The sequence below is a fragment of the Pagrus pagrus genome (assembly GCF_965226575.1).
Source record: "Pagrus pagrus genome assembly, chromosome: 9".
NCBI lineage: Eukaryota > Metazoa > Chordata > Actinopteri > Spariformes > Sparidae > Pagrus > Pagrus pagrus.
In genome coordinates, this window is record NC_140193.1 from 27,892,787 (window position 1) to 27,913,171 (window position 20,385).

Sequence of the window (20,385 nt, forward strand, 5' to 3'; positions counted from 1 at the left end):
TAAGCTTGCAGACAGTATATGCTCAAAACTGTATGCATCAAAACCCTGCCAGGAACCATGCCTGTTATGTGCAGGGCTGGCAGGTAGTGGAAAACTAGATCTAAATGTAGAACATCTGTGTACTGTGGCACTGTTCAAATACATGTGGACACAGTAATTATGATGCTACAGTAGGTTTTGGCTGTGGGTGGTAATTTTGTAATTTTTGGGGGGTAAATTTGTCTACTGTTCTGGCCACATTGATGTGACATCTATTATTTACAGTAGTAGACAAATGCCTCTATAGAAATGTATTATCCTGGTGAAGTAGTTCAACTGAAAAGTGATCTATCTATCTATCTATCTATCTATCTATCTATCTACAAGCTTTGTGATTAATTAATCAAAATATATATATATATATATATATATATATATATATACAGTGGTGGCCAAAATTATTAGAACACCCGGCATATTTAAGAGGTTTCAGTTGTTTTTGTTGAATTGGCCATTAGAATACCCATAAAACACATGAAATATCTACAAAGTCATCATTATGCTCTATAAACCATAGAATAGTGCGTCACGTCACGCAATCATCATCTATCTATCTATTGTACATTCAAAGGAAAGCCTTTGGCTTGAGTTGCAGAAGGCATGGGATAGCATTAGTGTTGAAGTTCTCAGGAAATATAATGACACTATGCCAAAGAGATGTGCTGCTGTAATTGCTGCAAAAGGTGGACACATATTAAAGTTAAAAGTGGATAAAAACAGTAGGACTCACTCCATCTGATATTTGTTGTGCTCAGAGCAACCATCTGCATGTTTCATGAACATTATGAAATGAAATCATGTTTTGGAGGGGGAAAAAAAGGTCAATATTTTCAGATCTGTCAGGTGTTCTATTAATTTTGGCCACCACTATATATATATATATATATATATATATATATATATACTGTATATATATGTTTGTACAGTATGTATGTGTATATATAGATACAGCGAAAATACTTGCCCTGGTTGAGACCTTGGTTGTGTCAAGCCCCATTCAGACAGGATTTACGTTACAGAGGGAAGTGGGGAGTGATATATTCACTGTGTTCCTCTGTAATTTAAGTCATCGTTTGGACAGCATTTTAACCATCATAAAATTACAGGGTATGGGTTGTAATGGACAGGCTGAGAGTTGAAGGGGAGGTGCAGAGGGAGACGCATGAGGCGATGAAACTGCGTGAGGTGAATTCGAGTCAGAATTTCACTCCTCTCTGAGTTACAACTCAGTCAAGTCTGAAGACACAGACATGAAACACATATTGATGTCATTCAGTGTGACTTGGACTTCCTGTTGCAAATGAAATAAATATTCATTAGCTCAGCCTCAAAACAAGTATGGTAAATCTGTACAACGGACAATAAAATGTAAGCAGAAGCTCTTTAATTTGACGTACAGAGACAACAAACTCTTGCCTGGTTATTAGCACTGCACTGTAATTACTGTTATTACTATGAAACCACAGCACACTAAAGGCGCTAACATGCAAACAATGCAAAAATTGGTTATTTTTTGCCATTTGGCTCCACAGCTTCAGATTGCAATTTACTTAAATATAGACATCTGGAACAAAGATAGCTTTGCTTATGATTGAAAAGTAAATGGTCAACAACTTTGCTAGCACAGCCAAACATTGAGCAAGTAAAACAACCAGTGGTGGACAGTAACTAAGTAAATTTATTTGAGTACTGTACTTAAGTACAGTTTTTGAGTATCTGTACTTTATTTAAGTATTATTTTTGGGGGATACTTTTACTTTCACTCCACTACATGTAAAGGACAAATATTGTACTTTTTACTCCACTACATTTCTATTGATGCTCTTGTTACTCGCTACTTTTGAGCTTACGTCACCTGATGATTTTTTTTTTTTTCCAAATTCTGAGAAAATAAACTGTTTCTGCTGATTCTCGTATGGTTTGTCTTAGTTGTATTGCCGTACCTGTACTACGTCATGCCATACGAAGAAATGGAGGAAGAAACTGGAGAAACACATGGAGAAACTCCCATCGAGTACCCGTGGCCTTATCTCAAACCCATGTTTGAGATTTTTGTCACAAAAACTGATTCGTTTCAGTTTAAATGTTTGTTGTGCTTACCGTGAACAAATTATATCACGGCCTACAAAGACTCGTCTTCCAACCTGAAAAAGCACGTCGCGGTATGTAAAGTAGCTACTAATGTTAGCTAGCTTAATGTTTGTTAAAGAGTGGGTGTGTGTGTGTGTGTGTGTGTGTGTGTGTGAGAGAGAGAGAGAGTGGATGTGTGCGCGTTAGTGAGGTGCGGCTGTCTTTGATGTGGGTTATCCGGCTCATTTTTGACTGTGATGTATGATATAAGTAAAGTAAACTAGTCAATAAGTTGCTTATCTGTAAATGTCAATATAAGTTATTGTAGTGCCTACATCTACATCTTTTTTTATGTAGAGAAAGCGTGGATGTCAGATGCAAAAATATACTGAACTGACCGCAGCTGTCTGCAATATATTTCATGTGTTGATGAATGCAGCTGAGTCTGTGTTCTGAGGCTTCTTGCCTTTATTTGTTGATTTTTGAGCTATAAACATTTCTGTAGCAGAATCGCATCAGTGTATTGTATAATGACATTAAGCTACTTTCCTTTCCTGTATTTCCTGAGAGATTTTTTTAATACTTTTACTTAAGTAATTTTTTAAGCAAATACTTAAGTACTTTTACTTAAGTAATATTTTGACTAAGCTACTTTTACTTGTATTGGAGTAATATTTGACAAGGAGTATCTGTACTTTTACTCAAGTAGTGAAGTTGTGTACTCTGTCCACCTCTGAAAACAACACAAGACATAGCATTGTTTGTTCTTTTGTATTTGTTTTCTTAAGACATGGTGTCATTCATGTGTCGACAAAACGCAAGGCACAGCAACTTATCTTATAATCACAGGTGCAGTTTGAAATTTAGGTTTGGGGATTTGCAAAAAGAAATCTAGAGGAACATTAATGTGCAATATAGTAGCAGCTTTGCATGAAAAATTAATAATCAGGATACCGACAGGTAGATCATATCCCGACTAATACAGTATGTCCAATGAGTGTTGTAATATTGTGAGAAGTGAACTCACAGTCAACCACATACAGATTCAAGATATGTGAACTTCTCCAGAAAAGGGGCTTTTAAAAAGTCATCATCCCCCGAAACTGATTGCTTTAAAGTAATTTAAACTGGTAGAGAGGACTGTATTGGTTACAGTCTGTACAGCAGAGAGAGCAGGTTATATGACACAAAGTCATGAGTTAATTAAAGTCTAATTACCACGTATAGGCCTAAAAAATTAATTTAGTATAGCCTATAACTTTAATCATGTAAAAGTCATTCCTGATTACACCATAAACTGCAGACAAAGACATAGCCTTTCGCTATTACCTCTATAGTAATGCGCAGGTCACAGTTACATCTACGGGCACTGTGGCTAATCCACGGATTGGGCAGGAGAGGTTATAAAAATGAACATTCTGATTAATAGCAAATGGGTTGCTGGTGGGTGAAATAATATATCATTAATGAGGAAAATATTAATTGCATTACCTGCAGTGAACCACCAGCAGCATTAAAAGAGCTGGACTCGTTTACAAGGCGCAGCAGCTTAACTTCATTGATTGTATAAAGCTCTCGACATGCCGACAGGATTGGTCAGGATCCAATCCTAATGTTCTGTGTTCTTCTACACAACTACAAGGTCACACACAGTTCAGGTTCACACAGTGAAATAGTTTGGAGCAAAGCAGCCTCATGATAAATCCTACATTTCTCAGAACTGTTTAAAAAAATATTTATTTCAGAAGCTAAAAGTTGAGTTTCCTATTTTACAGTCAGAGCAGGGCACTGCCATAGATCATTAGCTCTGTGTTGTTACAGAAAATATAGATAACATTTAGATCTATATATGCATTTTTAGCTACAGCCATGAGGGGGTTTAGTGCGCCCCATGAACCAACACAAACTGCGCCTGTGTCCATCAGCAGGAGGTCCAGCTCTGTGTTTGTCTTGTAGCCTTTTATTTTGCGAAACTCTCGCCAACAACTTCAAGCCAGTTTTACTCTTATCTCTTGCCTCTGGCTCGGTCACTCACTTTTTTTTTCTTAGAAGCTTCTGCCGTCAACGTCCTCTTCAGTCTCCGTCCTGATGTCCGTAGAAGTTGCTGCGCCTGGTTCTATTCTCCATGTGCTAGGCTCCAGTTCTGGTGGCCAGTCTGGCACTGCTACCCACCAGCATTCTCAGCTTGGGGCCTGAAAACTTCCTCATCTCAGTGGTCCAAACTGTTCCAAAGCTTCTGTGTGGGACTCCCCGGTGCTCCAAGCTCCCAGTCTTGCCCAAATCCAGACATCCACAGAGAAAGAATAACATAGCAGCTGAATCGAGCTAGTATTTACATTGTTTCAAAGCATGAGCATCATTGTGATCATAGATACTCACTAAGACTGAACTCTCACTCCTGCAGCGAGCGGTGTCCTCTTTCCTGCCCCACACGCCACACCTACTGACAGCCTGCACATGGCACAAGAGGAGAGGGAGAGACCCTGGCTGTGTTGGTAGAAGAGCAGCATGCAAGGGAATATATTATATTTCAATATATTCCTTGTCTTCTCCCAGATAAGTCAACAAATTGCACCATACTCCAATAATAACCTGTAATATAACTTTTTAATTAGCTCTCCTGTATGTCATTTATATCCCATTTATATATAATATGTATTTTTTCAACCCTTGCACTCATATCCAGACAACGATTATGTGATTGCAGCAATTTGCTCAAAGCTGTACTTTAAAAACCCTGTGATTTCCACTCAATTACACCCTTCAATTGGCCCCTACACACCCTCCTTCACCTTGTGAGGTTTCATTCAGTTTAACTTACTATATTCTGTGAGTTCAGATCATTGAAACAGTGTCAGATCCTGCTGTTTCCCCTTGAGGTTTCAGGGGTCAGAGAGGCAGCAGAGCGTCCCCTCTGATCCAGGAAGGCGGCTCACCATGGGGATCTGACAGACTGACCTGCCTGGCAGCTATGATAGATACACTGGGACTGGTCTGACCTCGCTGGCTGACATCCACAGGCTCACGGTTGGCCCCAGTCATCATCTCTGGGTTGAAGTGCAGGATTGGGAATGGTGGAGCTGCTGCGGTATATTCTGCCCCATTTCTGCTGGACTGGTGAATCACCTCTTTGTGTACCAGAAAATTATATTTGCTATGAGTATTTCAAAGTGACTGAGTATCCCTGTGCTCACAGAGAAGCAATATGTCCTTTCCAGTTCTGTGTGTCCCAGGGTAAAATGACTAATAACCAGGAAAAATATACTCCGAAAGAATGACAGTAAGACCAGGCCAGACCTCAAGTAGAGCCCATAAATGTCACTGAACCCTCCTTTCATGTATGAAACTTAAGGCTCCACGGTTAGACTCAGTCATGTAGCTGGAATTGTTTCTAATAAAAACTTTTAATTGATTTGGTCAGTCTTTCAGTCGGTCAGTCCAGGCTGAAATATCTTAACAACTAGTCAATGGATTGATATGATATTTTAAACAGAGATGATTCCCAGACAATGACTCCTACTGGCTTTGTTGTCTTATCTAGCACCGTCGTCAGATGAACATTTTAATTTGTCCAACTTCGGTTTGTGACCAATAACCTGCAAAACTGATAACATTCCCATCCCCTCAGTTAGACCATGTGTTGGGTTTATTTAAGCACTGTTAAACTCAAGAGTGTGCTTTAACATAAAACCTAAGAAAGTGGTGGAGGCAGGACCGGGACCACTTTTACCAACAACACAAAAGATAAAATCAGTTTATTCATTTTGTGGGGCAATAAGTTCTTAAAAAAACCTGTGATGATTTTATCTCTGTTACCATAAAAATAGACAGGGTCTGACAAATAACATTCAGTCAAGTGGCTATATGTAATGAAACCTAGTTTCCTATGACCCCGTAACAACCTAGCAACAGAGAAGATTCAAGTCCCTGTTGAACAGACCTTGAGCAGATGTTAATGCTTACTAGAGATCATGGGATTTCCCAAACTGCATAAATACCTCACATATAGACACAAAACTGCTTAGCAAGCTCAGTCTTGTTATAACAAAGATATCCTCTGAGAAAAAAGACTAAATCATTTAATTTGATAAATCACACATAAGTATGGTGGAGAGCTTCTGACAATTGTTTCGTTAAGACAGGTGGTCAGGCTGTATAGGAACAAGGTGCAAGGTAAATGTAATGTAGTCTTTTAAACAAAGGTTTAAATAAGAAATAAAGTATGAGTCTTTTTGAGTCCTGCTACATCTTTTTTAGACAATGGAGTGTTGATGATGAACTGAGGAGTCTCACAGCCTGGAGAATGAAGCTGCTCTGTAGTCTGGTGGTGCAGCAGCAGATACTTCTGTATCTGTTGTCAGATGGCAGCAGGGTGAACAGACTGTGGCTGGGTGCGTGTTGTCTTTTAGTATCTTTGGGCTCTGTGCAGATATCTCATTTCACTGATGTCACTGATGCTCTGTAGATGGTACCAGCGGTGTTCTGGTGGTTTTAATCAGTCGCTGTAGAGCCTTCCTGTCCTGGGCAGTGATGAACCATGCCAGTTTGTGATGTTTCCAGTCAGGATGCTTTCTGTTGCTCCTCTGTAAAAGTTGACCAGAATCTTTCTCCAGAATTTAGCCTTCCTAGGTTAGAGTAGTAGTAGTAGAGCCTTTTCTGTGCTTTTTAATCAGGGTGGTGATGTGTGATGACCATGATAGGTTCTCTGTGATGGTAATTCCAAAGAATTTAACTGTTTACCTGCTCCACCTCAGCTCCACTTTTGTGTCTTTGCCTCCTTTATACTATAATCAACAATCAGCTCCTTGGTTTTGCTGATGTTGAGCAGTAGATTGTTCTCAGTGCACCACTCTGCAGCATTGTTGATTTCCTGGGGCAGTCTGGTGCTTTCGGTCAGTGTGCGAAATACGGGGGGATCCGGGGGGGGGGCTCGCCCCCCCGATTAGCCCATGAGACCCCCTGAAAGCCTCAAAAGCAAAATTTGAAGGGGATCTCAAATTTTTTGAAATAAAAAATAAAATATTGTAATAAAATATAATAAAATGTCACTAATGGTCATTAAAATGTGTTTAAACTCACCATGTCCAGTATTCAGAATCCAAAACATTTATTCACAAATAGGTTCTAATTGTTGCCAAGCTGAGCAGGATGAGCACGTATGCAAATGAGCCATGTGCGCCAAACAGAAGAAAGAGTAACATTGAGAAGTCATGCTAAAAATGGCTAGCAAGCGAAAGCTAAACCAGAGTGTATCATTCACACACTTTGGGTTCACATCCAAAAAATCGGCACTCAGAGATGAAGAGGCACCGAAAGACGATGCTGGTGCAGCTAGCACAGTGGGCCCACTCTCTACCAGAACAGAGGGTCCTCTCCCACCCAGTGACTCCCCAGGAGAACAACGTGAAGTTGAGGCTGAGTGCTCCGAAGACGCAGCAGGTGCTGAGGTAACGTTAGCTGCTACTGCTGCTAGCACAAGTGACTTGCCCGCTGGTTGGACAACGAAGCAGGTGGGAGAATGGAAAGACTGCAAGTTATGTAGGCCTTGTGGTTGGTTGTGGTCTTAGAGGGAGCACCCGCCGTGGTGCTGTTTGGCTTGTTGTCGGCTGTCTGTCAGCACCCGCCATGGTGATGTTTGGCTTGTTGGAGGCTGGCTGTCTGTCAGCATCTGCTGTGGTGATGTTTTCAATTTGATTTTTGATGAAATTTCTATTTGCACAGTTAGGCAGATGTGCTTTGTGTATGTGTTCAATGGTGTATCTGTCTGATCGTATTTGCTGTAGATGGATGGTTAAATAATGTCACGCGATTGGTCATACTGCAGGCTCTCATTTGCAAGTGCACTGATTGCGTGCCAGTCTCCGATAGGCTATACCTGGCATTTATTCAGTTGATTGCTCTTGTAAGTGCGCCAGATTGGTGCCAATTATTGTCGTGTCTGCATTGTAATGCCCAACTTTGCCTCTACTTGTTATAAAACAACGTGCTTCCAAACAACTTTAGCCAATGCAACCTCCTATGTCAGTGTTGCTTTACGAATACTATAGCATATCAGATTGTCAAAAATTGTTAAGTGTGTGCATGTGTGTGTTGTCATGTAGGCTATAGACTGATTGTCTTGGCTTGCATCCATGAAATATTGTAATGTTATAGACCTACCGCATATTGAGAAAATGTAGATCGGTATTGCGCAACAATCAGGAGATGGGGACCCCCCCGAATATTGATGGGTATTTCGCACACTGCTTTCGGTGATGTTAGATCTGGCTGGTCGCTCAGCAGATGCCGCTGGTATCTCCACCTCTCACGGTCTGCTGCACTCAGTCCAAACCCCACATAACCTTTTCCGATGTCAATAGGTGCATTTCTATCGTGGGTAAATCTTGCTTCAGAAAGAGGGGGCATGGAGGTGAAAAAGTAGAAAAATATATCAAAAATGTAGCAAGGCTTGAATCTGCATGTGCTGCTGTCGTAGGACCACTGTGGTTCAAGGTTTATTCATGAGTAAAAACAGCCTCTCATAGAACAATAAATATACTGCTTTCTGCTCCAGCTCTGGTAGGTACAATGTTGCCATAGAAATGGCAGAGATATATTTTTAGTGATGTGCAAGGTGTGCTGTCATGCTGGTTTCCGTTCTGCATGTCTAGTTGACAAGTCAGATTGTTGGTCCAAACTTGTTGTATAATGCTAATTGACAAATGAAACGGCAAACATTATACCTTTATCTTGTTCATTAATAAAACCTCTAGTCAGCAAGAGGCAACTCCAACATCTATACATCTGAAGAGTTTATGGGCCATCAGATTCTGACCCACATCAGCCGTCAAAAAGAGCATCAATTAGTCTGAGAAACACTGGCAAAGGTGGAGTCTTTTTGACCCATAATGATATAATATATTGTAATGCATTATTCATTCACATGACTTCTGAAAAATTACAGACTTTAGACTTCAGTGGGATTAATCTCGGGTGCTAGATTGCCTTTAACAACAAACGGCAAGATGTCAAGCCAGTCAGGTGCTGTTAGCTTCCAGTATGTTTAAGAATTGATCTTAAAGTTTCTTTACTCTACTACAAAACTTTAAAGGTGAGTTCATATTTCAGATTCTTCTTTTAAATGGCATATTATGCACTCATCAGATCATCTCTGCAAACATACTGGATCAATCCACTGCCTTCAGAGGAAAATGTAGAATGTGGACTTCATAGCATTTTTATTTTTCTTAAAAATCAAGGTTTCCTTGCCAAAAACATGTTGTACACAGAAAATAGACAATAGGCTAGACAAAGGCAGTGTAATCCAAAAACATGGTCAAAAACACACAAGGAAGAGACAGGGGAACACTTAGACTATATACACAAGGGAAGGGTGGTGATTTGACACAGGTCCATCAGGGCGGGGCATACGCTCAACAGTGGTGGGAAACACACTAGGACAGGAAGGGGCTCTGGAAGGAGAGGAGAGTTAGACACCACAATAAAACTGGAAACAGTAAAAATACAAGAAAACTTTAACTGGACTATACAAGACATGACATACTGGACCTTCATCGCCACATGGTTAATATCATAAAAAGCCTGGTTAGGTTTAGGCGCCTAAACTACTTTGTTAGGTTTAGGTAAAGATCACGATTTGGGTAAAAATAAGGACTAAGTTCAGTTACATACATAAGTTACATAATGTGACGTATGTGATGTAAGATGTGTATGTTAAATAACTTAAAGCACATACACAAGTTAAAGGGGAATTCCAGTATTTTTAAACGCCTCAGCTGCTGCATCACGGCTGCAATGACTGCGACATAATCTTTTGGGGCCACGCTGAATGTCAAGTTACATCCACAAAAAGTGCTTGTTTTGCCACTGACAGGCTGAGGTGGTTACTCGAAGTATCTGCTATTGCATAAGCAATTCCTACAGAGATACCTTTTTGTTAAATAATAAGATCCAGGTTTTGTAACCTGTTTTCACTGTCATCTTCCTGTTACAACTCACCCAGCAAGATTTCAGAGTGATACTTGTCTTTCTGTTTACAAAATGGATCTTATTATTTAACAAAAAGGTCTACATCATTTATGTCAGAATCATTTCTGTAATGTCGTCAGACACTTAAGATAACAACCTCAGCGGCAAAAACAAGCACTTCTAGTGGACCTAATCTGACAGTCAGAGTTGCCCTTTAAGGGTTATGTTGCAGCCATTGCAGCCATGTTCTGTAAATTAAATGTATTTTTACTGTAATTATTATGATTAAATAATACCGATTTAATATGCTCCTGCCTCTTCTTTCTCTTTTCTCTCTCCCCTTTGCCTTGTCACCCTGGCTACCACTTTCTGCTCTATGGGACAAAGTAAAAAAGATCGAAAAAGTCAATAGTGGCTTTCTCCAGCATGTATTCAGGCACACAACACCCACCAGTCGGTCAAAAGCTTTGTTACACAGCATACTTCCACAGGCTGTCAGTGCAAGACACATTTATTTTCATGCATTAATGAATTCATATTGAAAACTTTAAACTAGATTTAAAAGTTAGAAGACTTCCATGAAATGATATGCTTATTTACTGTATATCTAAGTTCAGTCAATGAGAACTAGTTTTGACTAAATAGTGCAGCCTATCATATATAAAAATGGCAAAGCATGCAAAAACGTGTGGTCTTACCCCATCTTACATTTCATAGACACATTTGAGCACAGGGTGTAAATTATGTATCGCTAATTAGCGGTAAAATAAGTACTTAAGTTGCTTAAGTGAAAGTACAATACTGTAGTGTAAAAGTCTGTTGCAAGTAAAAGACCTGAATTCAAAATCTTAGCTAAAAAAAAGCAGCATACACAAGTATTAGCATAAATATGCGTAAAGTACCAAATTCATTAAGTATTCATTCAGAATGGCTATGTTCAGAAATAACTGGATTATTATTATGGATGCATTAATGTTTGAGCATCACTGATGTAGCTGGTAAAGTTGGGACTAATTTCACCTGCTTTTTTCCACTTCTGGGTAGTTTAATCTTTAACGATATATCATTGTATATGAGTTGATATATATTTTATATTAACAACCTAAATCTGCAAAGCAACTAATGAACTATAGCTGTCAAATAATTGTAATGTTGTAAAAAATACATTATTTCCCTCTAGAATGTAAGCTAATGGAGTAAATATATAAAGAAGCATAAAGTATAAGAAAACAAGTAAAGTACACCCTTATATCAATGAATCATTAGGTAATGATTTGTTCACTATCCACCTGTCAACTATCTGTGAATCGACATACCGATCACTTTCTTCATGAGTAGTTCCTTTTTAACTATCAACCACCCGCTGATTGGCATGAACTAGTGATGACTCATTGATTAATAAGTACTGAATCATTAGCTACTGTTGTTGTGCACTTTCAAGTAAAGTGAAACATAACATTGAGTAGCCTCGACTCATGAGTTAGCCTCGACTCATTACATACTAATGACTTAAGCATCTGGAATGGTGACAATTAATTCTTTAAGAGCAGACCAGGAATAGCAGGATCCTCAAATAACTTGAATCAGTATACTTACACCACTTACACACTTACACCACATATACGTTCATACTCACATTCAAGTGTGTATGTAGCATTAATGATGCTGACGCCTTTAAAATAAATGCCCGCTGCTTCGGATCTCGGCTTGAAGCTGCCGCCCTCTGTTTCCAACGCTGGCCAAGGCAGGCAGGCTTTCAAGGGTTAGTCTCTAAACTACAATGACATTATCAAGAGGTTGTCTTTTGCCTAATCTCTGGGAAGAGGGTAGTCTTGGTAAATGCCTCTCCAAGTCTGGTGTCAGGTCCCGACTGACGCCTCTACTGTTCCTGCTTTGGGGCCCTGTTTCTGTTGGTTTTAGTCGGCGGTTGACTGTGCCTTCTGCTAACTCAGAATAATATTTTTTTAGGCCTTCAATGTGTGATTGGAATGACAGATGAATAGACAAAATGCAAAATTGGTTAAAATTATATATATATATTTATATCCAGGGCTATTCATAAAACATTTGGGCGTTGTAGTCTCAGACACCAAAGCCTAACTTGCTCCTCAGTGAACTGTCTTCCCACTCTATCTTGAATTTCTTGGTCAGATCCTTCTCAACTTCAAATTAAATTAAATGAGCTTTTTTGGTGCTCAGTAAACCCATTTTTTAAAGTGGAAAACAGTTCTTACATACATTTGTGGAAGCCCTGAAGGCCAGGGCAACCTTACATGCATATTGCATCATACATAAATCATTACTGGACTCTTCAAAACTGCTAACGGTAGGGGATTCTTGTGACATGGTTCCACCTCCTGAGTGACCATCCTCATTACGTGAGATATACTCATGTTGCAAGACTGTTGGTTACAAAACGAACATTTGGAAAAAGCTAATTTGTATCATATAACAGTAATAAAAATAACAGTAATAATAATTACTCAGATTTCTCCTGGGAGGGCTAAATTCCTGGATGCTGGGCCTGGGACTGGTGATGCCACCCATAATTCCGGGTATGTAGGTAATGATACATGGAGAGACACGCTCCTCCCCCCACAGGAACCCAAAGACCCCGAAGATACAACTCTGTTTGCTGCACACCTCATCTCACACATGCACAATCTTAAAAGTATTGATTTAGTCAGTAAGTCAATAAAAGGCATTCACTTATCTTGCCCCTATTCACTAAGCTGTCAGCAAAAGTTACTGTTGCTCTGCTGAAATTTAAGTACCATCAGAATGCACTGTTGTGAAAATATATTCTGTAAATGTAAATAATGATGACTGCTTTCCTTTCTTGGAAAGGGTCACAAAGAACCACTAATTTCTTTAATATGTAAATTGTACCTTGTGATAGTGAACTTATTTGGGGGAGAATACACAGAGAAAAGCATTTCTCCTTAATGCATCGATTGCTTCAACTGAGTTTGGTATGCTGGTGCAGGGAAAAGGCAAAGAAAGATAAAATCACCAAAGAAAACACAGCATTCTGTGATCAATCATCTCATCCACAAAAATACTTATGCGGTTTGTTACTGTACCTGCAAAGCCTAGGTAATTGCATATGTTACCTTTCCAGATCCACAGCTCCAAACTGTGGTAAGGAAACCCTTTTTTTAGGCTGCTTTCATTTACTTTTGCCTGGCTCATACAGCTGCTGGTAGCTTTTCACAGTCTGGACCGACGCTGCTGTGAAGAATGCAGGGGGACCACTATAGTGAAGCAGCAGCTACAGGAACTTTGTATTTCTCTCGTGTGGCAGCGAACACAATACACCGCCTTTCAGTAACAATTATACTGCAAGCTAAGCTTATGGACACAGCTGACTAAAGTAACCTAACCAACCGGAGCAGCATGCACTTTTCTATGGCAGCGGCAATGTGCTTGTTCCTTTCTCACACACTCACTCTCCCACTTCCCACAACACACACACAAGACTAAGTCACACAAACAGGTTAAACCACCAGCCAACCTCCTTAAGGGAGATGCTCGGCTGGAGCAACAAAATCACTCACAATTATTCAAATGTATGAATCTAACATAAAGAATAACAGGCTACAGGCAAAGCTCTAACCTAGCCACTGCAAAACAAGCTCATTTTAACACAGCGTTTCCCCATCTTTATCTTTTTGAGGGGGCGGCATAAGTGACCCCCATAGATAGTGGCTATGGTCTTATGGCACATGTTGGCTAAAAGTATGCCCACTTAAATGAATTATGACCACACAATGCATTCATTAGCACACTCTTCCATCACGTGTACAAATCATTTTCACAATTCCATTATACAGGAATACTGTCAAGCTACAACCCTCTTCATTTATAGTGCATTCTCCCACCCCATGAACAGCCCACACTACTGCCAACACTACTGCCCTGTCTGAGCCTACAAGGGCTACATGTGTTCAGGTAAGTTATGATAAAAGTATCTTTTTTGTATTTTTGTTCTCTATTTCTATATTTCAGTCCACCAGCAGGTAGTAGCTTAAAGCAAAGTACCGCAGTTTTTAAGAGTTAAACTCTGAATTGTTGATTGTTTTCATTTCTATTTAAAAGGTTTACAATTATGTAAGGTAATGATATGATAAAAGGTCTATCTACATGTGACACAGTAAAAGCAGTCTGAGCAGTGTGTATTTCCATTTTAACTTAAATCCCTCCTGTTAATTCCCATAACTTTCTGTTAATTCCTACAGAAAGTTGATTTTTTATTAATGTTTGAATAACATCTCAAGCTCTTGTTTATGGACCATGAGAGCCACTCAAAAGCTCAGGGGGAAAAAAATAAGTTTTCTGAGTGGGTCTCTATTGGGATTGTTTTTTGTCACAGCTTCCTGTGAACTTTCAGGGTCAATACTGATTATTCTTGGTTTGTTATTAGCTGTCTTGCTACAAGTATAATACAAGTAATATTTCAAGTAGAAATCTGAATATCAATTTTGAACAAAATAAACTTAGGACTTAGGAGCCAACAAACATGGCTACATAATTTTATCTAAATAGCACAGAATCTTTCTGTGGTTTGTTTGAGCTCTTGCTTTGTTTTTTGATCCATTATTGATCACACAGTCCTCTCAAACTGTCAGAAAGTCAACATAGGCATCTCCGGTCATGCACTTAAGTGGTTCATCCAGTATTTAACAGATAGACAGTTCTCAGTCAGCATAGGTGACTCTGTGTCATCCCCAGCTATGTGCCACTATGGTATCCCCAAGGCTCAATTTTATGCTCCAACCTGTTCTCCATCTATATTCTCCCCCTGGGTGATATCATACGGAAACACAACACTCAGTTTCATTCCTATGCCGATGACACACAACTATATCTTCCCATCAAAACAAACGACCAAACCTCCCTCCAATTCCTTCACAACTGCTTAGCATACATAAAAAATTCAAAAAACACCAAATCCATCCTCTTCGCACCCCTCCATATCAGGACTCCTTGCTCCACTCGCCTCCAATGTAAAGCACTCAGCTAGAAATTTTGGTGTTTTATTTGACTCAGATTTTAAACTAGAAGTACATGTCAAAAAGGTTGTCAGCTTGACAGCTATGTAATATTGCAAAAATAAAGTACATTTCTACCATTCAGCTCTCTCCCAATGCCCAAACGCCTAAGATAAAAACCAAAGGTGACTGTGCTTTTTCAGTCAGAGCCCCCAAACTATGGAATGCCCCGCCTGAAGAGATAAGGTCTGCTGAATGAGCACCCCATTTTAAATTACTTCTTAAAACACATTCATATAAAGCTGCTTTTAACACCTGATTTAGATGATTTTAGCTTTGTTTTATGATTCAAGATTTTACTTATTTATATAGCACCTTTGAAAACAATTACAAAGTGCTTTACATAAAATAACATCCTTCTTCTTCTTATTATTATTATTATTATTATTATAATTGCTGTCATTATGAAAATTGTTGTCTTTTTTAAGCAAGTTTCAATCAGCATTACATATAATACTTGCCACGTATTATTTTTGTTCAAGCAAGTAGTATTTGCTCATGAGATCATTCTGCATGACCTTGAATATTCTTATTTTATTCCAATTTTTTCTCAGATGACAAGATTTATACAACTCTTGTATCTGTTAAATACGGTGCAACAGCCAGCAGCAGATTATCTTAGTTTAACATAAAAAACTTACAGGACTCAGCTGCCTGGCAGTATGTCACAAAAAGTTTAGTAATTGCTGTATGCACCACTGTACTTAATCTAAAAGCTGGTAATAACGAAGAGCTTTATCCTCACCGCTTGTTGTTGAATGGTTGCATGTAATCTATGTTTTTCTTCATAAAACGAGTCAAATTTAATTGGCCTTGGTTTAAAAAAATATATCTGCATTTTAAAAAAACACTTGTCTTGTGTAACAAAAGAAAAAAACTGAACTCTACTTCAGGTCCTCAAATTCTCAGCAGAAAATGGTAGATACAGCCATGATGTAATGTAAGGAGGCAGTAAGAGTGTGACCTCTTTGTGTAACAAAAAGGATGGAAAAACAAATGTAGGCAGAAAGCAGACAGAGGAAGAGGCTCTGTCTGAACAGAAGTGTGAAGGTCTTGTCCTCAGCCGCTGTGTATGTATTCCCTCCCAGAGATAACATCAACCATGCTGCCATTCCGTCTCCCTCCTCTAATTCTCACCTCCCACATTTTGTAAGGCATCCAAAGCATTAATACTGCTTTATAATCCAACAAAGCAGATGTGAAAGCAGCTCCTGGAAAATCCACTGCAGAAATTAATTTGACATCTGCACAGCATCTGCAATTAATGTCAATTTATTAACTGCAATTATCATAATTTCTCCGCATCATCCGTGTTGGGAAAAATACCAAGTATTCAAGAAAGTATTCTCCTGTAAACAGGGTTAATACATTTTGATTCACACATGGTGCTGACATAAACATTGATTTAATTTCTCTTGTCCATAAGATTGGTTGAGTTAAACTCTTTATACCTAATAAAACTGACGCTGGTCTTGCAAGTCTTTAGGGAGGGCAGCTGTTAGCATGGGTGGGCAATTTCTTAATGGACTGTAGAAAGACCAGATTAGTTCATTGACATGCCTTACTCACTCTCTTAAATTCAATTATCCTCTCTCTTGAATTAAATTATCACCTGCTTGTCAGGACAGATGTGTTGCTGCTGTAGATAGAGGAGGTAAAGTGTAGTTGGATGCAGTGTGAGTGTGTGTTGGTGGGGCAGGTGTAAGTTGGAATAAATTTGAACAAATTGGAACAGAATGCATTGTTTTTCAGCCACAGTGTGGAGGCTGATGCCTAGATGAATATGAGAAACGACTTCATTCAGCTGCACACTGAAATATTTCAATTAGTCTGGGTTCAGGCAATATTTGTTTAAGACATGGGCCATCAATATTTCCTGCATAATTAATCGTATGTAATATAGGCTATTTTTTTTATGGAGGTTACATTTGCATTTTGTCATTTTCTCCAATGGAGCGCCATAAAGATTGACATTTGAGCAGCTGTGATGCTCGGGGCACTGATGGAGTGGAGCCATTTGTCTCTGACTGCAGGGACAGTTTACAGCCTCAGCCTCTTCCTAACCTTGTAAATCTATGAAACTGTGTAAATTGTATACATTTTGTATAAACATTTAATCCCTTTTTGCATTTTTTTTCTCATATTCAAATACCTGCTGACTAACCATTGTCTCAAGGGTGAGCACGGGGACTACATGGATTTAAGGGGGATAAGGTTTGTCTTTGAGGACAGTCAGATATACAGCTGAGTCCAAAGTCTGAGACCACATTGAAAATCTCTAATATTGTCATAAACAGGGAAATAACCAGAAAGTGAATGAAGACATGGACCACAGAACTGGTAGGGCTGGGGCCCTGCCTACTTTTGAATATAAAACATGTAAAAAAAGGAATAAATAAATAATTATTAATAAAAATAATAAATCTAATTATTCAGTTGCCACTATTATACTCTGCAGCCTATCAGAAAGCAATATATTGTTATCTAAAAATGTACTGGCTGATTGTCTTATGACATGTGACTCGTGACGTGATGTAAATTAAACATTTTCGCACAGCTAACGTTGACCCACCCACTGCCACTACATTAGCTTCGTTAGCCTTCAGATTTTTCTCAAAATGAAACACCGAAAAATAACTCCAGACTCCTCTCCAGCCACAGGCTCCTCCATCGCTCCAGAGCCACCAGCTTTCAGCTCTGCTCCTTCTACAAGTTTGGCAGGTGTCCGTCGCTCCAGTGAATGTTGAAGGGATCTGAATTCAGACTGAATACTTTGACATACTCATACTTCTGGGATGAAAGCAAGCCAAACAGTATCATCACTAGAATCAGCAATTACTGCAAATCCTGTGGCAAAAGCTCTATTACCAGAGGTGCACACATTGTTGAAGTTATTCTACACCATCCCTGTATCAACTGCCACTTGTGCTGCTGATGGGCCCCACCAATTTGAAATGCATTCCACGGTCAATGAATGAAGGTGTTAGACTCCAATCAGCAAAATTGCAAAAGTCTTCCTGTCAAAAGAAGGCTGTCTTGTCGTGTCTCAGAGGATGTGGAGCCGTTTCTAAACCACTTCTCAGGAGAGAAACAAGGACAAACACTTGAGGTGGGCAAAGAAATACCAGAATTTCACAGTGGATGACTGAAGAAAGTCCTATTTACTGATGAATCCAAGTTAGATACTGTATTGATGTCAGAAACAGACGGGTGTATGTAAGAAGATGAACAGGGGAGAGAATAATACCACAGTGTTTTCCAACGCACAGTGAAACATGTTGATGGAAGATTCAAGTCTGGGGCTGTTTTCAGACTCCTGCACAGAATTGTCTCCACCCCGACTGAGAAGAAACACCACTCCATTCTTCAGAGACACGCTCCACTGTCTGGTTTGATCTTTGAGGAGCAGGATTTATACTGCAGCAGGATATTGAGCCTAAACACCCAACAGAGCTTTGACACAACTACTTGAAGACCAAAGAAGACCAAAGAGTCCAGACTGTCATGGACTTTCCTCCACAGTCATCTGACCTCACCCACATTCAACATGAAGGGCACTTGAAGACTGAGAAAGCCAAGTGCTCTGTGACATCACACATTGTGCAACAATGATGGGATAATGGGGGTCCATGCAGCTCAAGTGCATGCTGTCATCAAAGATATGTAGATTATACGTTTCGCTCCTGTGGTTTTGGACCCCACTCTATAAGCATAGTGTGTGATTTTGCTTTTGTTCTACAGGAATCTGAACTGTTAGACTTCTGGACTCCACGATAATTTGTTTTTACTACTGCCTCTGTGTAGTTTTACCATATTTGAAGAGTCAACAAACTTTGAAATCTTGATTCCATAGCTGACACTTCAAATCACACAAACTTGACAAAGCTGCTGACTGCCTCTGGTTCCTAGTTATTTCAGTGTATAAAAATCAATTGGCAGAAACTTTGTTCAGATGAGTAATCCATCACTTCTCCTCTTTTCTGTTTTTACTGTCAAAGAATCTCGAATCACAGTTGCACAATGGGGCATTACAGAGTTTTAAAATCAATCGGCACTCAACTCGGCAATGGCATAACCTACAAAAGTAAAGCCTCCTTCAAGCACTCCCTTGAGAAACAACTTTCAATCTATGAACTTTTAATACCTGAATTGATATTTGTTTACCTTCTTTGCCCTAAGGTGACATTCCCTAGCTGGAGTTGAACAATTTTTAACACCAGTGCTAATTTAAAAAATCGTTTGAGAGCAGTCATGCTTTTATCTAAACTGACTAACAGGCTGATGGCAGGTTGATATGACACATAAAATAGGGGGGAAAATACGGTTGTTGGCAGGAAATGACTTGCCACAACTGTCTGCTCCCCACCAGTGATTTATGTCCCAGGATATCACTGAGCCACATGATGAATCTTCATTTGATGGAGGGCTTCATGACTCCAGTGTTTTACATGGATACCCAAACATAGGGTAGGCTGGGAGAGTGCTGGTGCAGGTATCATGGAGCAAAACATATCTCTGAATGACTAAATTCAAGCCCATACATTGTTTTAATTTTTTATTTAAAAATGTACCTCTAAGGGATGTTAAAGACTTCACAATATTGTTTTACAAGAAAAATCCCAAGTATATCCACATATCTCTGCCAGAACCATAAAACAATGCATTAAATCCAAGCTGCTCATTTAGATTAGCTGCTCGTGTCCTCACAGCTTTCACTGTTTATTTTTCTCTGCATCAGGACACACAGTGGTCAATGTGCACGTCAGTGATAGGAGCCAAAGTTGGCAAGCATTAGTGAAAAAAAGCCGATATTGCATCATTACTGCATGGAAAGGCAGCTCTTTGTAGTGTTCTCTACAAAAGGAGTGTAGAGAGAACAAGGTCAGTATCTGTAAGTGCCTTTAATGAAAAATATTTTATTGTAAAATCAGATAGTATAGAGATGAAACATACTTCAGTTTGAAAAATGAGAGCTGTTAGAGAGTACTCTACTCCTCAATGAACATGATCTGATTTTGTTGTTGTCAGTGTTCGGGGGCTGTTCCTCATATGGGCAATATGGCGCTGAAGGTGAGGTTCGCCCACTGTCAGTGTTACTTTATTGGAATATACATGCAGGTGCAGATTGATCTGAAAAGTCAATATAACATGGCCTCTACATGTTGATGATCATATTATAGCAAAATAAATGGAAATCAATGGCTTCCTGGATGGTTAAAAAAAACACCTTAAAAGTTTGAAGGTGTCATTTGTATTT